We start from the raw sequence: 21,397 nt of genomic DNA, 5'->3' as shown, positions 1-21,397 counted from the left end.
TCTGAGTATGCTCCTATATTTCCTGGTTGGTGTTCCATTTTTTCACCAATGAGTGAATTACCTCAACAAAACCAATCTGAAAAGTTACTTGAGCTCCCTTGAGAATCCATCTAATTCCCTTAAACTGGATGGAAATGGCATAATCAAATGAAAATGCACACTGAGAGACTTGCTGAAATGATCCACCAACAGGGTGGACAGAACCAATGGACTGAATTGTTTTAAGTACAGTGGGAAACAAACTTGCTATTATCGAAGTTCAAAATATGCTGAGTACAAAGAAGAGGGAGAGCAAATTGTCTAGTTCACTAGCTGAACATAAAAGTTGGAGAAGAGGTGATAAATGTATGTATCTCAAGAGGTAATTCCTTAAAAATCAGTTCTGTATTTTCCATTCCTTCCTTATCCAAATGTGGTAAAGGATGTGTTGTTTATTTATGACTAGTTGAATTCTTCAAAGTAATCCTCTCTATTTCTTTGTACCACTTTTTCAGAGTGCATTTGACTATCATAGATCATAATATAGAATATAAGAGTCCAGATAAACAGACAGATCTCTGATTACAGGTGATTCTTTCTATATCCTTCAGCACTGTGAGTCAAACATCCTTGATTTACATCCTTGTACTTCGGAAAAGTGCAATTAACTGTATTTTTAAAAGACTTTGAATAAAGCAAAATAACACCACTTACAGGGACAAGTTGTTACCCTGATTGTAGAGAAGAATCTACATGTTCTTGTACAATGCTAATGTTGAACAACAAATGTCCGTATTTTAAAGAAATAAAGTGGGATTTATGAACTGAAACTGACAAAGTTTGCTGTGGAGACCTGATAGCAACCCTGGAGTATCTGAAGGGGCCTACAGGAAAGGTGGAGAAGGGCTTCACCAGGAATGGCAGTGATAGAACAAGAAGGAATGGTCTGAAATGAAAAACATGAAATTTCAGCTAAATATTAGGAAGCAATTCTTTCCTGTAAGGGTGGTGAGGCACTGGCACAGGTTGCCCAGAGCAGATTGCTCTGATTGCTACAATGAATATCAAGATTCAAATAATAACTGCATTGGTAGGAAGGCATGAGGAGTTGAAAGTTACAAAGAAGTCTTTGAAAAATATTAACAAGTCACATTAATAACAAGCACTACAGGTAACAGGAAGTATTAAAGGAAATGAGAGAAAAGGAATAATGTATCTGCTAGGTATGAGAGCCTAACCACTAGGGGTATGAGGCAGCCGGTTGTGAGGTGCACAGAGTTTGTACCCAGCTCTCTCTTAGAGACACATTTTAGTGAGGACATATATCTGCATCCACAGACACTGGCGTAAAAGAAACAATGTTAAAGGAGACCGAGAAGGTAATTAAGGAAGGAAATTTTGTCATTTAGGCCACACATAGAACTGTAGTGACACAATGTGACACATACATAGAACTCTAGTGACACAATGTCTCACAAACCCAAGGCTCCCAGCACGTGCTCATGTGTGCAGCTGAAGACCTCTGACTTTAGACAAGGAACAGGGATCGGAGTGACTGCTCAGTTCTTGTTTGGGCTGGAATTCCAGGCTGTCTCCACTCCCTGTAATAGCCATGTTTCCAAAATACTGTCTACCAGAAGCAGCAAAGAAAGTAGGCAGAGTTTTGGAAATAACCTTCTTTACCACATTTCTCCAGCTACTGTGCCATTTCCCTTGACACCACTGCAGGTGTGACTTGCAGGGTGTGATCCCCTGGATGCTCCCCTGGCCCCTGTCCTGGGCTCTGAACAAGCACACAGCACAGCAAGGCAAGTTTTGCCTCAAATATCTCACATCTGCTACACAGTAAGGGACAGGTGATTATCATTGTCCCCTACAGGGAAAATGACTGCTAATGCAATAAAATCCCAAGACTGTCTCGGATATGTATCAGAATGGCACAGGAAAATGCAGCTGTGGGGCAGGACTTTACGTAGTCAGTTAAGTCAAATCTTTTAGAAAAGAGACAAATATAGTTTCACATACATGCCAGAAAACAAATATGCATACTCAAATTATGTAACTCCATCAACATAACGTTCACATCAACATTCATGTTGGTGTTGGTTTCCAAATTTGGATTAGAAGGAGAACCAGACTGTCTTCAAAAAGAATTAATAAAACAATTTGCAAGTGCAATTATTATAATTTTTTACAATGTCATAATGTTGAGTGTTTAAAAACATCTTACACAGAAGCATTAAACCTCTGAATTTTCCAGATCTCTCTGATCATTGTAACTTTCTAAAAATTGTGGTGACTATACTTAGCATTTTGTTGGTTTTTAGTGACTTAAGTGGAAATACAATTTGTTACAAAACACCAACAGATTGTCATTCCTCATATTCTTGTTTTCAGCTTTAAGTAGTGTTTGGGTGTTGTTTGCAATGTAAATATTTTTTTTCAGCATGGCAATCATCGTTATCATAGTCTTAATTCTACGCCCATATTTTGCAGGACAAGAAACAAAGGGAAATAATTTCAGTTTTGTAGACCAATTAAAGCAGCTGGTTTAACAATGAGAGCTTTTACTAAAAATATGTACTTAGACCATTCTGCCTGGACAGTAAATCTACATCATTGTCACGATTTTGCATGTATTACTATGAATGATATGTTAATAACTTAAAGATCCAAAGCATTATAACTGCCTCTCACTAAAAGTCTTACACTAATTGAAGTAATCTACAGGAAACAGCCATAGAATATAAATTTCCTGGGAGAAATTAATGGGAATCTAAGAAGAAGCTATTTCACACACACAGTGGTTGTTTCATAGGTATTTGATGGGCAGGCTTTAGGAAAAGTCAGCATCTCTCAGTTAATATGAAAGGGAAATACAGTCTTACAATCTAATACAGCAGCCTGCTGAAAATTCTCAACATAAGAAATTTTTACATAGCAAGCTGTTTTACCATTTTGGATTTCCTTTTATTACCAAGATGGTCAAAGTATGGCAAATTAAAAAAATTGATGCTGAATGGGACATTCCAAAAGGCCTTAAAAATGCAGAAATATTTCAACTTTGCCAATAAATTGTAAACACCTCTGAACATTCAAGAAACCAAAATGTCTTGTTTAAGTTGACAACAGTGACTCCACTTTATTTTATGCACCATCAAATTCTCTTAAAAGAACAATTTAGTGGCTAGGTGATTTTGGTTTTGTGCATATACCATGTGTTCAACTGTATTTTATTTATTATAGCTGAAGTCAATTGATTCCTGAAGATGGTACTAAGGAAAATTTAAATGGATGCCTAAGAGAAAAAAGTAAGGACATACAAACACAGAGATACTTCCCTGCTATAACTTTCTAGTCTGCAGCAATTCACATGTCAGGGATTTCCTGAGTTAGAGTTAATACCAATGTGTTTAACAGTTCTTCACATTTTTTTTTTGATCCATGAATTTGACTGAACACTCCTTGAAGAAAGGCAATTTTTGGAACAAAGATCATTTTTGTAGTCAAGAGTGTCCTAAGGTGAAATTTTACATTGTACACATACACACTTTTTGTGCATATGTAATAATATATCTCCTGTTCCTTGTTTTGAGCATGGATCATAAAGGAGAACACAAGCCCAATTCATACCAACACTAGTAGAACCAAACACCACTCCACCTTCCCTGGAAAGCCCAAAATGTTTTAAATATGTTTCTTATTGCTACGTGGCCTCTCTTCGCAGCCCCATAATCTGTATCTCCTTTTTGATGTATATAAAAGAATAATGCCTTAGATTTTTTAGTGGCTGGGCAAAATTAAATCCCAAGGATCAAGCAGCTAATAACAAGAGCAGGCAAGCCTGGCCTCCTTGCTACAACCCCATATTAGAGATCAGTCATCCTCATGTTGCTACCTCAGCCCAAAGCTTCTTGCTCCTCTCAGAGTCCTCCAAACTACTAAGAGAAGAACAGATCTAAAGACAAAAATATCAATTTATCTTTGCTGTGAACAAGAAGACTTGATTACACCTCTGAGATACTGAGCAGGTTGTGATCAGGGCATTTTTCTATCTCCATAAATACTTACATTTATTTCCAGCTATGAAAACATTCAACATCAAGAATTCAACTAGTGTAAAAACAGCTTTCGATGTGTTTAGCAATAGATTTCAAAACAATGACATGGCACTCATAGCTTCTTGCAGCACAGTTAAGTTCCCTAGTGGTTCAGTGCCAGCTTTCTGCCCTCAAAGTTCATGTCCTCCACTTCTTTCTTCCAAGTAAAATTCTGCACAAAATGTATACTCCACCAGAACTGGGACACTGCCAGCCAGAATAGAAAGTCTGTGCATGTCATATAAAATATTTATTAAATATTTATAAAATGTAGCCTTTGTGAAGAAAAATCCTTCTCATTCCAACCACTTTGATGCTAGATTGCAGTTGCAAGAATGAGGGTTAGTTTTTGACTTTCAAGATAATTTTGGCTTTTGTGACCCTCTCTTTAGCCACTTTGGATACATACTGCACAATGCAGAGCCATCTGGTGAAATTGAATTTTTTTCAGCTACTTGAAGGATCGCTGCTAATTAGCTGGCTGCAAAGGTGAGTTAGCTCATACCTTGTTAACAAAGTAAGTCTGCTTCCACTACAAAGGTAACTTGGTTCATGTTGCAGCTGATGGTTAATCAGAACTGTACCTTTCTTTCCATGATGTTTTGGTCTGCTTCTACCCCTTTCTATGGTTATACATTGCCTGAGAGTACCTGAATATTTTTAAATCATTTTCTTGCCAGCCTAAGGGTTTTTTTTAAATGTCTGACCCACTAGACCTTTTGGATTTGTTTATTCATGTTAAAAGAAGTCCAACCCTCCTTGATCCAGCTATCTAACCTATGAATTTGGCAAAGATTTTTCTCTACTTTTGCCCTTCAGAGACAGCTTTCATTGTTCCATGAACTCAAATGAGGTCACAAACATAAGCTGTTATAAATCATGGTACTCTTCTATGATTTTCACTCAGTGTGACTTTTTTAATATTTCTAAAGTTTCCAAAAACATTAAGTGATAGTTTTCATAACAAATTCTTAGTGCTTAATTTTATAATTGCTGGATAGTGACACAGAGCTCAAACTCCTTTGGTGAAAACAGTTGCCTTATATTTATGACATTAAGGATTTTCTTATAACAAAATGTTTTCTCCTTTCACTTAAATGCAGGAATAAAATGAAAAACTAGGTGCATTAATAAAACATGCCTAGATGACAAGATTTCCACTAAGAGCAATACAGCACTGACATGTAACATGAAAAATGAAAACAACCACATGAAGAAATGAAAACACACCCCCAGAAGTCAGCAGTTTGCTGCCTTGCACACCAAAGCCCCTGTCTGAGGGCCTTCAGGGTGATGTAGTGCAGCAGGCACTGCTCAGCTCCACTCCCAATAGCTACCAGGAAAATAAAGACATTTCAGGGCAGCACTTAGGTGAAGAAAGAGCCCCTTTTCTGGTACCAGCCCTTAAAATATTGTAGGACTGTCCTTGAACAACTGATGACTCCTATATCTATATTCACTAGTCTTTCTGTACTTGCTTCCAGAAAACAGTTTCGGGTTGCTTCCAGGCTTTTTCTCATACAGAGAAGAGCCACCACACTCCATTTCCCACAGCCTAATTTAAAGTGAGGAAAGCTAAAGTGTCACCGTAAAATAGTAACTGACCTTGTTTACCCAAGATCATATTTTGATTCAGTATTAAAGTACCCCATAAATAAGCTCTTTCCTACACAATCTTAGACAATTGTGTATCTCAGTAATGTACTCAAAGAATATTTATATGCCAAAATGAAATATATATATATATATATATGTATGTATTTCTAGATTTTTAGACCAAACTCAGCAATGCAGACATTCTTCTACAGTTTTCTACATTTCCTACCCCTTTCCTGTAGAGTATAAAAGAAGCCAGATAGCTCAATATTCTTTACCTTTAGATAAATCTATACAGAGTATTCTAGTCTATATGGAGTATTGAAGCCAATTAAACGTTGCATTTTGCAAAAAGAGCAGATGTGCAGCCCTTTTAAGGGTAGCAGTGTCACTGATTCCTTAGAATGTGTCTGGGTTTGGCTGGGGTAGAGTTAATTTATTTCATTGTGGCTAGTGTGGGGCTGTGTTTTGGATTTGTGATGGAAACAGTGTTGATAACTCAGGGATGTTTTTGTTATCACTGAGCAGTGATCAGAGAGTCAGTGCCTTTTCTGTCTCTCACAACCCCACCACTGAGTGGGCTAGGGGTGCACAAGGAGTTGGGAGCTGATCCCAACTGACCAAAGGGATATCCCAGATCATATGGAGTCATGCTCAGCCTATAAAGCTGGGAGAAGAAGGAGGGCAGGAAGGATGTTCAGTGTGATGACATTTTTCTTCCCAAGTCACCATGACACGTGATCAAGCCCTGCTTTCCTGGGTGTGCTGAACACCTGCCTGCCCATGGGAAGCAGTGAAATGATTCCTTGTTTTGTTTTACTTGTGTGTGCTTTTCTTACCTATAACTGTTTTTATCTGAGCTACAACTTTTCTCACTTTTACCCTTCTGATTCTCTCCCCCATCCCACTGTTTGTGGGGTGAGCAAGCACCTGTGTGGTGCTTGGACGCTGGCTGGGGTTAAACCATGACAGTGTGTTTTCCTGGTAATGTCACCCTTAATTCTAAAAAAATGATTTAATGAAACTGGTTGTTTAAATATTGACTATTTGAGACAAGAGGAACCTTCTCATAAAGTGTATTAAAAAATTGATATTACATAAAAATTAACATGCAGTAATTCACTATTTAATGTCACCTCTGCTGCCCAGTCTCTTTGTTTTCCTTATAAATTGTATAGCTTGAGTTGTATAGCTTGTATAAACTAGGTTGCTTATACACTAAGCCATGGCAGAAAACAAATTTAAATGTCCATATCCTCTTCATGTAGATGTCCTACCTGGAAACATCAGCTATTGAAATATTAGTCTTTTGAAAGGAGAAGTCTATGGAATGGACTTTTTGTTAGGACTTTTATCAGAAAACCGAAATGCTACCACAGAAGAACAGAATCAAGTATAATGTATTTGTTCACAGAAGTAGAAAATAAATGTGTCATAATTTCAGTGGCTGTTATTTTCTGACTCATCCTTCAGAATGACATGACTCTTAAGAAGTGTGAACTATGGCAAATACCATTTTCTGCTTAGTCTGTTTCCTCATGTCAGAGTTCAGCTGTCATGAAGGTGATTTGTCTTCCTGTGATTCATCAAATCATCATGATTTTTGTACCGTTTTTCCTATTGATTCTTATTATTGAAATCATAATAACTATATGGAGCATGTTCTTCAATGGAACATCAATGGCCTAGGAAGATCTCTTCCTTTCTTCTAGATGGAATGAGTCAGGAACTAAGCTGCAGTCACCAACCTGTTTGCCTTATTTGCAATTTTATCTTATTTCTAAGCTACATTACTGTGGACTTCCCTTGTTTATTTTAAAAAAAATTCTGATCTTTTTGCACAGTATTTTAAATAAGACAGATTATTCAGGTGTTGAGGGTCTTCCCTCTAAGAAGATTCTTTAAAAGTCAGCCACCAGGTAAGCCCATTTTAATTATCATTCCTATAATCTCAGAAGAACTTCAGTTCCCAAATATTAGCACTTCTGATTTTCAGCCAGGTTACAGACTTTATTTCTGTCTTCCAAAAGGTAAGACAAGAGGTGATGACAACAAGAAGATCCTCCCCTGCTAGATACACCTCAACAATACTGAAATAAACACATCTTGAGTAGAATTATTTGCTACAGCTGTATTGCTGTTGTTCAATGAAAAATATGTAAGCTTCAGGATGAGATAAACATGCTAAATCAAATTTTGCTTCTTTCTTTGTCCAACACTTCCTCTCTTTCTTCCCAAAATCAAAAATGACAAATCTGTTATCTTTAACATGAATGGTTAAACAATTTGTGCCAGACAGAAAACATCACACCTCTATATGCTTACACAAAAAGAGTATCTGTAAAAATAGGATATCAGGATATTTTATTTGTGTTTTAGGGGTGACATTTATGTGAACGAAAGAAAATTGTAGGCCCTGGTGCTGGTGTATCTGCTACATATGGCAGCAGTGCACACACTATAGCTGAGAGACTTGCACAGGTCTGGGGTTTCTTTCTCTGCCCTAAGCAGCTGCTACCACTCACCTTTTGATGCCCTACAGAGCTTTAACCAGCAGATACAATTCATGTTGTATGAACACAATTCATGTTTTCAGATTTTGCATTTCTGAGATTTCCTACTTTGTTATGAAGTTTTCATATTTTCTACACACTTGGTCCCTTTTGGTATCTGTTTTTCATTCACTACTGACACTGCATCATGTTGAATGCATCAAATCAGGTTAGATTCTCAACCTGGGAAATGCAGCTCCAGTCCCAGCTGACAGCATCCCATCCACATCCCAGTTAGAAAATTACCTTGTCAGCAAGGCAAACGGCAGATTTTTAATACAGCACTAATCATCTGCTAAATCAGAAACATGACCTGGATTAAATATTATCAAAAATCACAGAATAGCCACCAGCTTCTATTTTCTTCTCCTCTGCTTCCCTTAGCCAGTCCAAATGTCCTCACAACCTGGATTTCAGCACATGGCACATTCAATACACTTTTGATGAATTCCTGTAAATGTCCAACTTTTCTGCTTTAGTATTCTCAAATATTCCTGTTCCCAAGAAAACCAAATTTATAACGTGAGGGGAGGCTTCATATTTCTGGCACATGCAGTTGTGCAGATGTTATTCCTTAAGGAAGACTATCTTGATTGCTTCTGTGAATAATGGCTACCAGCTGGCAAGGAGCCAACAGTTCTCTTAGAGCAGAAGGTATAAAACCACTCTCCTACTGAAAGAAGGCCCCCAGTAGGATAATATATTATTACGCATGATTCAAATTACAGGATCTGCAGCAGGGGAGCCAGTGGCTGAATCAGGACAGCCGCACGCAGAATACTGATGATGGGATGATGGAATGCATCATGCATTGAAAGAGCTATGGTTTAGTGTTTAAATCCTCTGTATTTTCCAAGTGACTAGAAGGATCAATATATAACTGAAGTGCCGTAAACAAATTGTAGATTATTGTGCGTGAGGAGAGGGGAAGTCACCATGTTGTAACAAAAATTCTATTTTGGGCTACTTCTTTAAATAAAATTTTGCTCTGTGAAAGACTTGACCTCTTGAAGATCACTAGCAACAGATATAGGTTTAATTTAATAACACAATATTGAATTTGTCTCATATCTGATTCTGTTTTGGCTATTAGAATACTGAAGAGCAAAACCTTGCCTCATTAGATTATGCAGTCTGAAATCTCTGCATTCCACAGTATACTGGGCAGGTTTTAAATTGCTCGCACAACAAATTACTTTACCCACAAAGAACTAAATCCAAATACTCAACACAATGTTGGCTCGCCCAAATGTTTTCCACTTATAATTGAACACATCTCAAGAAAATGTGCACGTTTATTATTTTTTAAAAAACCAAAACACCCAAACTCCCCACACCAAACCTATTTCCTAATATGAAAAGCTGGCTAGATACGAGGTTTTTTCAACCTGAGATCTAATCTTTTCTGTGCAGATTAAGCACATTCTCAGCAAAAATTCTATATTTTGCTTTGCTGCAACATACCCTGAAGCAGTATGCGAGCTCTCCCTTGACTTCCTTTCATACTTGCTCTTGTATTCAGTTATTCTGGTAAATGGATGCAAATCAGGTGCATTGTGTCGAGTTGGAAGGAAGGGGGTGAAATTTGTTCAAAAATGATCTCAGTTCTATTCATTAATAAAATGACATCTTGACTGAAAGTGGTGAAGAATGAAATATAACAGTACTGAACTTCACTCAGTTGTAACAGATGCATGTAAGAACCTTTAGAGAAAGCCAGATATGTAAAATGGCCACAGCGAAATGATTTCTGAAGCATTAGAATAAGTACTTAGACCGTGATGGCAGCTAAAGATGCAAACTCAATGCTGCAGCAACACCCTTTTTTACCTTCCAAGACACTTAAAGGCTATCTCAAGCTATAACTGGAGGAAGCAGTACCACATTAGGTAAGGACTACAAGGAGGCAAACATACACGAAAGAAAAATATATGCACAATATTAACAATTAAAGACACTTTTAAAGGTTTTTATGGGGCCAACAGAAAAAAAAAATGGAACAATGCCCATGGTTACCTGCAGAGACAGCATACAGTTAAAAAAAAATCAAGAAATTGTAGCCATCGTTTTGCATAGCGATTCAAATTATGCTGGCAGAATAATTAATGGAGGACCTAATCTCTGTGAGGGAAAAAAAAAAAGAAAAGAAAAAAGGCTACGTTAAACAAAGTTCATTACGGCATGATGTAAATGAGTTTCTCACCAGTGATGTCACTGATTGGCTGGGATGTAGAGCTGGTTTCGAACAGTGCAGCATGGCCGGATTGGCTGCTAGCTCTTCTGGTTACTGCCTGCTTGGGCAGCGGTCGAACCAGACTCTTTCTGTCTCTCTTGTTGTCGTTTGAAGCAAATCTTGTTCAGCCCAGCTGTGTCTCCATAGTAGTGGCACCCTAAGAGAGTCTCCCTCCTGCTTCCCACAGCTCATCTGTAAGGCGGTCGCTGCTGTGAAATACCAGCCTTTGGCACGGAGCCCAGACTGCGTTGTTAGATCCGTCTATAATACAGAAAAGAATTTTTTTTAAAGCAGTTCTTTCACCAAATTACATCCTAAGAAGGATTAATAAGCACTAAATTGCAACTGATTTGTGGACTTTTAAATTATGTAGCTAGCACGCTTTCTGAAATAAAATATTATCTGACTTGCAACAGTATAGCATCACTGGTTAAAAAAAAAAAAAGAGAAAAAAAGGAAAAAAAAAAGGAAAGAAAGAAAGAGAAGCAACAACTCTTCTTTGTTTACCTTGATTACAAAAAAAAAAATTCTTCCTTTTTTCCCCTAGGACGGTAACTGATATCTTGGTGCTACGCAAGAATATTTTAAACTATCGCCAGTTCTCTATTTACATCCAAGTCACTATTTTCAGGTTAAGGCAAGGGATCTTAATTAGCATTCTCTTTAACTATGCAAACTGAGACAGGGCATGAAAGAAAAATGCTGTATGGAAGAGACAGAGACAGAGAGACAGAGGAAGAAGACAAAAAAAAAAAAAAAAAAATCTGTGCAGCTTTTACAGTTCAGCTGTCTGACCCCCTGCAAAAAGAATGCAGTCATATCAACTTTGCCAGACAATGGAGTACCTACAGGCTTTCCTCTAGACAAGTCCTTTATAACCAGTCAGTATTATGTGCTGCAGACAGTGGCCAATCGCTAAGCTGCTTTCTACAGCAGTGACACAATAGGTGCACTGGCCACACTGTCCTCCTAGCCTCCGACAGCGGTGCAGGTTCATTTTTTTGTACGCTGGAATATGCATATGTCTTAAATGTTCCCACTGAATGGGGGAAAAAACCCACCATCAGCCTAAGCTTGCTTTGTTTTGCTATAATTACATCAGCCTAATTACTGCAGCCGAGCTGCAGAGCCACTGCTCAGAGCGGCGCATAGGCATGCACGTCATATAAATATGCATGAGCACGCCTGCTTATTTAAATACAAAAATGCATCAATTGCTGCTGGTGCCTTTTTGGTTTTGTTTTCTGCATGTCCTTCCTTCCCCCCTCCAACACCCATTGCTGATAAACCAAGTGAGTTAAGGACGCCTAGCAAATGCGGTCACCATTTTTCTCCCTTTATTTATCCAAACTTTTATTCGTTCCGTTCTAATTGCAAGCATTCAGTAGGAACTAAAAAAGAAGGAAAAAAAATTCAAATGCAAATGAGTGTCAGTTAGTAAGGGAAGGGTACTGCAGACCTAGGGCATTTTTTTCCCTTGTCACTACCCATCAGAGAAAGCGCCTGTAAATGAATCTGCGAGCACTCCATCATAGCCAAGCATAAGATGCCCAGTTCCTATTAAAGCCCAATGATCCCCCAGCAGTGCACGCACCCAGCTTGTGTGTTTGGGTCCTCTGTAATTACTGCAGCTCTCGTAACTGTACCTGAATCCGCTCATCTAGTCCAAAGATTAAATCATCACTATCCACGTATTAGCAGACATAATTGGGCACATTCTATAGTGGGAATCGCCATGCTAATTTTTCTGATTTTATGCATGGGATTTACATATTCATGAAGAGAATAGCTGTTATGACCGCCGACAGAGCAACATGAAAAGAAAAGACACCATTCTTCAGCACACAGAGTGTACAAAACCTAGAGGGAAAAGATGCAGCATATGGCGACAAGGAGGAGAAGTTGTTTGGCTTTCGAGGGTTATTTTCTCTCCTATTTATAAATTCTGGGTAGACAGCTTACAAAAAGCATGTAAGTATTCTGATCACGAAGGCAAAGTAAGTCTGTGTTATTAGTAATCAGCCACTGGTAGCTGAAATAAAATCATTTTCCACTTGGTGCCCAATCTTCTGCAAGTTTTGCCTTTGCATTAGAGACCATTATCAGTTTAAGGATGCTTAGGACATATTCATCTAGGAGTGCACAAAAACACTGAAGAATCAGAAAGGAACAGAAATTCTAGTTGATATTTTTTAAAAAAATCTTGATTTCTTATTCTAATGCCTACTTTGAATTAGGGAACAATACCTTTCCCAGGAAAGCTGTTATTCTTCATTACCAGAGGTGTTTTTAACCCAACTTATTAGAACTGCATATTTTCCAAATCTGACAAAATATATCTGAGTGACTTTCAGATTCCATTGTTTTTAAAGCAAAAAAAAATCACTAGAGAAGAGATAATTCAGGCAGAGTTGTAAACATAGTGCACCTTTATTTGTATAACAATTTCATATAAATAAACACATGCATACTGTAACCTTGTCCCTTTTATGCATTTAGTATAATCATTTCTTAAATGTTTGTTTATCTCTTAGGTATCTGCCACTCAAAACAGCCCAAATTTCTTTATTACAGCCAGATACCTACAGATGCCTGCTTTCCCCTACATCTTCCTACATTTCATAAAAGTAATACTACAGTTAGCAAGGTGAAAAAAATAATTTTTACAAGGAAAATTTTAATACAATGGCCATGTTTGTCAGGTCTGGTTGTATATCATTTTTCCTCAAAGTATTCTATTCAGTACTTCTCAAAAGAACAAAAAAGAAGGGGTTTTTATTTACATTTGTATACTATACATTTCTTTGAATTACAGCCTTTCGATGCAGTCATGCAGTAACACTTTTGTAGTGACAGAAATTATATTGCGTATTACATTATAAAAATTATTTAAAAGCTGATCGATGTTTTATAATATGCTATTATGAATTACAACAGCAATATTGAAAATATATTTTAAAATAAGCTCGAGAAATTGCTTTTGATTCTCTAAAGTAGATTTAAAAGAAATAAGCAAAAGAAGCATTAAAAAAAAAAATAAACTCAGCAATATTAACTAAAACATGTTTCTCCACTCAGATCACTCTTACTGTCTCTGTCAAAACAAAAAGCTATCAACAATACCCTTCTTTGTGTTTGTCTTTACCTAAAATTAAAACTTCAGCAACTGTAAATCGGTGAGCTAATTATTAATTTTCCCCTTTAGCATAAATGTCTGGGCTATGACATCATAGAGCACAAAAATAAGCTTCACTGCTAAAAGGGAAGTCTTTAGACAGGAAAATGGTGATATAATTTTTAAGGTATGATCCTTTTAAAAACCTTAGCATGGACTCTATTCAAAAGCCCCACTCCATAATGTTAAGTACATTAGTGGTAATTTGAAGCTTTTGTTAGAGGATAATATCAGAAAACTTCAAGTATTCATGGAAGAATTTGAGGCAGATTTCCTAAAGAAAATATGTAATTTTATGTTCTGTGTTCACTGAGCAAGAAAAATATTCTGTTTCTTGTTTGTAGCAATGAACCTGACAAATTTCAAGTGCTCTGTTGAAAAAAATGAAATCACGCACCTCTAAACATGGGCAGATTTCTATCTTATTTTATAACCTTTACTGTACTGAATTTTTTTTGACTTGTTCCAGCAGAAGAAACAACAGTATAAATTAAGAAATTTCAGCAAAAATATTATCTGATTTGTTATATCTGGCATAAAATGAAATTTGACAATAGTTTAAAAGTACATCTATATTCAGAATAAGGTTTCTTATTCTAGAAAAGCATCACCTGTCACATCAATTTTCTACCCCCTTCTATAATTTCAATTGCTGTTTTCTTTACAAATTATCACCTTTTGCTCTGCATTTTCATTGCATGTAATGCTATTAGCCTCAGCCCTTTATTCAAGCTCTTATAAATTCCCAGAATACACTGTGCTATGTCAACAGTATTAATTATGATGATATTTGATGTATTTACTTGCTACATCTTCCTGCTTCTGAATTATGGCCCAAATTTTCAAACAGCACTTGCCCTGCTATGGGCTTCACTCCCAAAATTATCACAGAACTGAAATTATAGATCCTAAATAAGCAGGTAGTCTGACTTGCAGAACTGCCTGAAACCTGCAGCTCACTTATACACTGCAGGAGCTCCCATTAACTGCACTGCTTTAATACAATGCAGATGTCAAATATTTTGCTTTCATAAGGGGGCCTGATACAAATATTGACCTGATCTTTTTCATTTTAGTGACTCCAACAATCCCAAATGCTCTGATGATGAAATAGAGCTTTCCAGCTTAAGAGGAAAAAATGTTGCATTCAAGAATAGTATTTAAATTTGGGGCAACATGAGAATAGTAGTAGGTTGATGTAAAATACCAGGTTTGTAAAAAAAGTTTCAGTAAGAAAAGTTAGTTATGATTTAATATCTGGATCACAAGAACTGCTAAAACTTGGAAATTCACTGTCCAGGACCCAGCCAGTTTAGCCGTAAACTACTCTGGTGTTAGAGCACAACAGAGAAACACAGATTAAAATTCTTCACTCAAGGATTTACACTATTATATCTTTCATGGCAATATTCAGCCAAACACTCTTACATGGGAATAATGATATAATTTTTTATCCCATTTTTTAATTTTGACTCTCCTGGACATTTTTTTAAGCTACACACAAAAAATACAGAGCCTATGCTTTCAAAAACTTGATTAATAAAATAGGCAAAGATGTTTTATTTAGGGGTAGCTCCATAACTTGCGTGTATGCACTGTTTAATATATTATTTGGAGAATTTTCCTATTTTTAAAATATTTTTATTCATTCATTATTTAAATTAGTGGATGAAAAGACGACTGAGCCTTTTAAGTGTCACTGAGGAATCACATTCAGGATTTTTTTTCATTAATCTATTTTTAAAATGCATAAAAAATGTTTGCCTAAAGTCCTTGTCACTTAAAAGCATGTTCTGTTCTAGAGAAAAACTCATCTTCATTTACCTCTTGAAGAAACTTATCTTAGGGTTATGTTAACCCTAATTTCCTACTTGATTGCATCTTCTTCTTATTCAGAATTCATCCTTTCCTCAGGCTGTACTTAGTCCACCTAAAGAGCTAAAATTGAATGGTACGCTTGTGACAGTAATTTAATTAAACTGATTTTAGAAGCATGTAAACACACGATTAAGAGTCTATTTCTCCACAGTGGCTTTGGTGCTGTATGCACTTCTACCTTCCAGTACCCCACCCACCATAAGCCTAATTTTACTTACTGTCTTCTATTTATTTGGGAACAGAATACTCTGGGTGATGCTACATGAGCTGTATTTGACCTGCTGTATGTCCAGCCTACATAGACAACAGCCTACCATCAGCTGTGGCTGTTACTGAGTTAGCTGAACTAAATTGCTGATTTTAACATAGTTTTTCTCCTTTTCATTGCACATGCAATAAGTAAACCTCAATAAATGGTCATTTCCAAGAGCAAATAACCTGGGGTTTATCATTTGATACAAGTTCCAAAGCAATCCCATACTATATGATGCATCTAATTACACATGTTATTTCATCTCAAGATAGAGTAAGTGGCTCTATCTGAAGGCTGGGAAATGTTACAATACTGTTGAATATTTTAATTACCAGGACCCAGAGAAAAAGGTAATAATTTCCCATTGTAGCTACCTCTTTATTAATGAGGAGGTAGCATTGCTGTGCAGAGGACTGAAAACCCAGCTGCATCAAGGAAGATTTTTGTTGTATTAAAAATATGCACCTAGGACATATTTGGAATTTCTTAATCTACACTGAACTTGAGAGTCTACCTTTAATGGAGTGTGTTTTGAGTAATCTTTCAGCACATCACAGCAGCCAAGCACCCAACTACCCAGCTGTAACTCCATTTGCCAACTGTTTTGTAACCTTGGGTTAATTCTCCTCAAATACAGAAAACAAACACTGTATTTGAAATAAAACTCAAAGTTAGGAAGTCTTTAAGGACAAGATGTCTAAACACTAAGGACAAGATGTCAAAATCAAGATGAGAGCCCTCTCAGACCACATGTGAACTCTCTCAGGGAGGCAATGTCAGTCTGGGCTACTGGGGCCACTGATGAAAGCAGCAAGACAATGAAGGATAGCTGCTGACAGGTACCTCTGACCTGTTGTTACACACAGAAGTTCCACCACCTTCCCTAAAACACAGAAAACTTCCATCCATTAGAAAATAACACATGCATTGCACCTTACAAGCCAGCAATCACAGTAGGGTTTGGTGGTCTGTGTTCAGTGTTAAAAAACTTAATGTTCCTGGCCTCCCAGGATGGGGGCACCATGAGTCCTCTGTGGTGACTGCCCAACATAGGGAAAAGGCATGGATACCTACCAGTGTTTAAAATTTAAAGTTTTAAAATACTGAATGCCATCCTCAGGATTTACCTCACCTTTCTAACAAAACTGGTCTTGAAGCAGTCAAGAGGGAGAAAATAAGATGCAAAAGTCTATGGGTCAAGATGAAGACAGATCAGTCACCAGTTCTCATCACTGGAAAAACAGAGTTGTCTTGGGGAAAATTTAAGTCATTGCCATCCACCAGTGCATAGAAGGGATGAGGAATAGGGACTCTGGTCAGTCTGTAACAGCTCTTCTCTGCTGCTCCTTCCACCTCACACTCTTCCCGTTCCCCTGCTCCACTGAGGTCTTTCACATAGGCTGCAGCCCTTCAGGAAAGACCTGCTCCTGTGTGAGCAATCTAAAGGCTGAAGTCCTTTCAGGAAACATCCACCAGCTCCAGTGTGTGGTCCTCCAGATACCTGATCCACAATGTTCTCTCCAGTGGCTGCAGGGAAATAGCTGCTCCAGCACATTCTCTCCAGCGGGAGATTCCTGTGGGGACACCTGGAGTAACTGCTCTCCCTCCTGCCGTGCTCTCCCCTCAGGGATCTTAGGGCTGTTCCTCACACATTTCCCCTCAGCAACAGACAGGTTCTGCCCTCCCTTACCCAGGCTGTCCCCAAGGCACCACACCACGGCCATGGGGCTCAGCTGTGCTGCTGGGATGGCTGGAGCTGCTGCCCAGCCAGTCCTTGTTCACCCGTGCCCAGTGTACGCTGTTCCTGCTTTCTGGACTGAGGAGTGCGAGCAGCTCACATCCATTTGTCCTCGACTGGCTCTGGGTATAAATGAGCGCACGCAGAGCGTTCATTGCTTGCCCATGAGAAGCGCTGCTCTGAAGTAGCTACAGTGCACATGGCTTTTCACCCCAAGCACAGGTTCCTCTACAGTGACTCAGTTTTCCACAGACAGGTGCCCTCAGCCAGCCTTCCAGCTAAAACACATAATAAAGGACATTTTCTGTCCAGTAGTTAAATTCCGTGTGCACACAGATACAAGAAACCCTCGCTGCTGTCTCACCTCCACAAAGCTGGAGATGTAGAAAATAAAACTCTGACAACAAGGGCTCAAAACCTTGCTGCCTTTGGCTTCTCTGGCATTTAGTAGCTGAGGTGATCTAAGAGGTTACAACCTCCAGTTACAAACCTGCGACACAGGAGCAGAGACAGCCCTCTGAAAGCAGAAACAGTACAATAGTCAGCAGCTGCTCTCCCTGGGCCCAAAATTCTGTGCATGGACAAGCTCCACAGACTTTGGACTCTTTCAAACAATTGTGCCACTGAGGAAAGGAATAACAGGTAAAATAATGCCTACTTTAAGTGGCAATGGATAAAAAATTCTGACCATTTCACAGCTACATACCCAGCCATGGGAATACCCAGATGAGAACACCTAAACTCTTCCTTGGTGCCATGAAGAAAACTTTCATATCTATTATAATAGGTGTTTTCCCTTTGCATAATTCTTAGGAATCAGCATCAGGCATCAATCAAAGAACCCTATGTATTACTTTAATAGCTAGGATTAATAAATTATAGGTTTCCCAGTATAAATAAGTGTGTATTCAGCACAAGCTGCTGTTTTGAAGTCTATTGATAGAGGAAGGATTTGGATTGTTCCCAAGTCAAACTTTGCTCTCTGCATAACAGCAGCCTTCCTCACAATGTTCATTGTCCCAGTCTGCACCACAGCCTGCTCTTTCATTTAACACATCTAGGTGATTCTGAAATCCTTGGCAAGTCTAGCGTTGACAAAATTAGTACACGATGATCCTCACATATAACACACAGGAACATAAGGCACATGCCCTTTCTTTGCCATAGTTCTTGAAGTTACAGACTCCCACACCAAACAAAAGATGTTTCTACAAGGACTTTCATAATTGCACAGTTATGTCACTCAGAAGGCAGTGTCTGTATTAACTCTTGCCTTGATAATTTGCTGTGCTTCAAGAGACCTCTTGGCCCTCTATTTGAAACAGCAGTGGGAGAGAGATGGCGCGAGAAGAAGTCCTAATGAATGCTCAAGGAAACATCCAGGGATTTCACTGTGGGATCCCCATTAGTATCAGTGGGGGATGTTTAGGGATTTAGCCACACAACACTGAAAAACTCTGTGCTCTGGGAGGAGCACAGAACTGCTCTGAATTTGTTTTTATCCCTATGTCTCCATCCAGGGAATTTAATAAAAGGTTTAAAAAGAAGCAGTGGCAGGATAGAGGTTCTGATATGATGGCAATGCTGCCTGTCCTGCTGGGCACTCAGGTGTATTCACATGTCACTTCATGCCATCACTGTACACTTGGCAAAATGCAGGCATAGAAATATGGGCAACGTGCACTTTAAGTGTCAGCTTGCCCAGAACACTGAAGAAAGCAAAAACACCAGAGAACTTAATATGGTAGGATTAAGCTTCATTTTCCACCAATTATAATATTCATATCTTCCTAACCTCTGAGGAAAAAATGATGAAGCATCTCATAAAAATCCAGAAAATTCAGGGGAAAAACCTCATGTTATTTGTATTCTTTTCAACTCTTCACAATTGAGCTTTTAGCTGGTAATTTGATAGAAACCTTAATTAACAGGGAGTTTTATGCTAAGAATTGTACTTCTACCACTATTCAAAACACTAGTTTGCAATTCAGTACAGAAAAAAATCAGAAACGAGTAATCTTCAATACAAATATGACATGAACATCCACATCTTATTTTATAACAATTTTACCTAAGGACTAATATATCTGGAACACTGCCTCTGCAAAATAATAGTCTTTCAGACATGCAATTCACACCGACACATAATATGAACACATAAAGAATCCTTAAGTAAAGACCAGACGAACAAGATGTACATGAGATGTACAAATGGGCTGTGGAGATGAAACACATCATTCCAAGTTAAAACCAGAGCATTAAACTAATGTGTGCTGTGTTGCTGTGCAATGTCTGAACCTATGGCTTGCTGCAGTAAGTGAACCCCTTTATATGGGTTTCAGTACTTCAAGGAATGACATGGAATTGATTGTGCTGCCTGTTCTCTGTCCCATATGCTGACACTGCAGCACTTTTTTCCTCCCTTAGAGAAGATCGACATTAAAGATCCTCAGATTCTTAAGCATAATCACCTAGGAAAGGGATTATCAAGTACCAGGGTCTTGTTCTGTTTGGCAGGACAGTACTGAGAATTGTCCCATGGTCAAAGAGGATTTCTCATACTGCCTAAATCAACACAAGTCTTCCAAACACATTATGTTAAAATATAATGATGAGAAACACAGCACATACTTTCTTTCCATAGAAGCAACACAGAGATTTGAATGTGTTTTCTCTCTTGCAATGGAGGGAAACAAAATTCTCGAGGGCTCTGATCCACTTGGCCCTCTGTTTCCATCTTTTCTATTTTAACTCTGCTTTTCAGAGGCCGAAGAGGTTTGATTCTGGCCTCTAACTTGGGATGACAAAACTTGATTTTCCAGAAACAAGATTTCACCCTCTTGATACAACTCTTCTGTAGGATTAATATTTGCATTAATTTAAATGGGACATCCCGTGGCCTTTGACAAGCTATATCACAGTAGCATTAGATAAGTGATAATGATACCACTGTTGCTTCCAGGTGTCTTGTTTTTCTGCAGGTTTTGTAAGCATTTACACAGACACACTTTCCAACTAATAACAAATGCTAAACCCACTAAGGAGTACAGGATTTGTGCTTTTTTTACTATTTTTTGTTGTTGTTTTGTTTTGGGCTTTCTTTTTCTTTTGTTGGGGTTTTTGTTTGTTTTGGGTGGGTTTTGGTTTTTGTGGTTTGTTTGGTTTTTGTTTTGGTTTTGGTTTGTTTTTTTTGTTGTTGTTGCAGTAAACCAAAACTAATCATTTCCAGGAATATCTCTCACCTCACCTGCAATCTCCATGATGCAGAATATTTAGTTCCAGGACTAAGATTCAATGTACTGCCAGATAAAAATATCAGGAATGATAATATTTATACACAGCAACAAGAAACACATTCGTTTATGTGCAAGGAAAAGATTAGAGTTGGACTGAAAAAGCTCCAGTGGGTATTGCTGTCAGGAAAAGGTACATGTTTTCCCATGTGTGTTATGCATGGACACTGAGACAGTAAATGATAAGATTTGCTTCAGAAGCACATGAATAAAAAACAATGTTTAGACATGATTGATCCCAGATTTTTCCTATATATGATATTCCAAATGCAAGAAATATTGTCTCAAATTCTGGAACTTGAAGTAATAACTTTTTTTTTTTTCCCAAGAAGCACTCCAGCTGCTTGGTTTTCTCCTTTCCTCCCACACACTGCACTCAAGGTACCAGAAACTTTTTGTGTTTTACTGTGGAAAGTGGGTAAAGGAGAAAGGCAATTTTATATCTCCCTTTCAATACTTAGTACCAGATGTCAAGTCATACTTCAAACCCAAGTGTGCCTGGTTAAAACCAGTCAAGAAAACTCCCTTATGTGATAAATTTTTGCTATGTGCAGGAAAACAGAGCAACTCCACGTGACAAATGCAAATAAAGCAATGAAC

The 21,397-nt window shown here is 38.0% G+C and overlaps 1 protein-coding gene across 1 annotated transcript in view; it reads right to left on the bottom strand.

The window, feature by feature from the left end:
• The window catches only part of LOC137468721 (uncharacterized), a 296,780-nt gene that overhangs the window by 269,612 nt on the left and 5,771 nt on the right, over positions 1-21,397 (bottom strand). The window contains exon 2 of the transcript XR_010996142.1: positions 10,431-10,721. The gene's annotated coding sequence lies outside the window, so the exon portion shown is untranslated. The remainder of the gene's footprint in view (positions 1-10,430; positions 10,722-21,397) is intronic.

Source organism: Anomalospiza imberbis, chromosome 2 (assembly GCF_031753505.1).
Source record: "Anomalospiza imberbis isolate Cuckoo-Finch-1a 21T00152 chromosome 2, ASM3175350v1, whole genome shotgun sequence".
NCBI lineage: Eukaryota > Metazoa > Chordata > Aves > Passeriformes > Viduidae > Anomalospiza > Anomalospiza imberbis.
Note: the sequence above shows the minus strand (reverse complement) of the source record. Positions and strands in the feature narration are given on the sequence as shown.